General features: G+C 38.4%; 1 protein-coding gene across 3 annotated transcripts in view; it reads right to left on the bottom strand.

Moving 5' to 3' along the window:
• ephx1 (epoxide hydrolase 1, microsomal (xenobiotic)) overlaps positions 1-877 on the bottom strand; it is a 30,235-nt gene extending 29,358 nt beyond the window's left edge. For all 3 annotated transcript variants that reach the window (XM_014029133.1, XM_014029132.1, XM_014029131.1), the window contains exon 1: positions 778-877. The gene's annotated coding sequence lies outside the window, so the exon portion shown is untranslated. The remainder of the gene's footprint in view (positions 1-777) is intronic.
• Positions 878-1,072: the final 195 nt, after the last annotated feature.

Here is a 1,072-nt window from a genome sequence, read left to right as displayed (position 1 = left end):
GTTTAATGTGGTATTCTGCCAGAGTCAAATCCAGCTGTAGTTAATTTTATTTTTTTTCTAAATTTTTTTTGTGCAAATTTCAGCTTTTTAAGCTAAATATTTCAGCTTTATATTTGTATCATAAATTTAAACTTTTTGTAATTATTTTCTTGTTTTTCTGCTAATGTGAGCTTTTTAATTGTTTTTTACTCTCTGTCTGCTAAATTAAACTTGTTTCTGTTATTTTAGCAACATTTTTTACACATTTTTCTTTACTGATGTTTCTTTTTTCTTGTTTTTAACAAATGTCATCAGTTCAAACTGAAGTCACGTGAATAATTGTGTTATTAAACATTCAGGAATATTTCAGTAATAAACATTATCACAGGAAATGTCAAACTGTCTAATTTATGACGTCATCCAGTTTGGTTAAACTTTGTGTAGCGTACACTGTGCTGATGACAACAGTTGTGTAGTTTTTCTGCAGCCTGTACTTTAACCTGCACAGTAAAGGTTGTGTTGTGACACAATCAGATAATGTTGTGTGTCTGACTGAAACTATGTGTTGTTGTCTGGTTCAGACCAGTTGATCAGAGGGACTGACCCAGTCTGACCAGTCTGGGCTGACTGGGCTCAGCAGTGGGTGTAAGCTGCTTACTGAAGAACAGCAGTTTGCAGTCAGAGAACAGAGAAACACTAAAGTTTGTGTTAATAAGTTCTCACGGTGCAGACATCCGTCAGGTTCTAACTGGGAACATCTCCTACACTGTCTGGTTGAACAGGAATGAACTGGTTTACCTGGAGAAGCTCAGCACACTCCAAACGGTCCACAGCGACACTCCGGTTCTGGTCTGGTTCCGGTTCTGGCTCTGGTTCTTCTGGTCGAACGGACAGAACGCCGCTTGTCCTCAGAAGCAAAGCATGATGGGAGATGTAGTGTTTTTATTTCAAGGCTCCGCCCACTGGGACCAGCGCCATAAAACTCATCAAACTGGTTTCTGTGTGGTTTTCTGTCCTGAACCAAATGTTACATTTATTTATTTACAGTTACTAACTTTAACATAACTCCATCAGGGCAGGACTCAGCTTATGG

Source organism: Austrofundulus limnaeus, unplaced genomic scaffold (genome assembly GCF_001266775.1).
Source record: "Austrofundulus limnaeus strain Quisiro unplaced genomic scaffold, Austrofundulus_limnaeus-1.0 Scaffold859, whole genome shotgun sequence".
Classification (NCBI taxonomy): Eukaryota; Metazoa; Chordata; class Actinopteri; order Cyprinodontiformes; family Rivulidae; genus Austrofundulus; species Austrofundulus limnaeus.
This window is presented reverse-complemented; position numbering and strand designations above follow the sequence as displayed.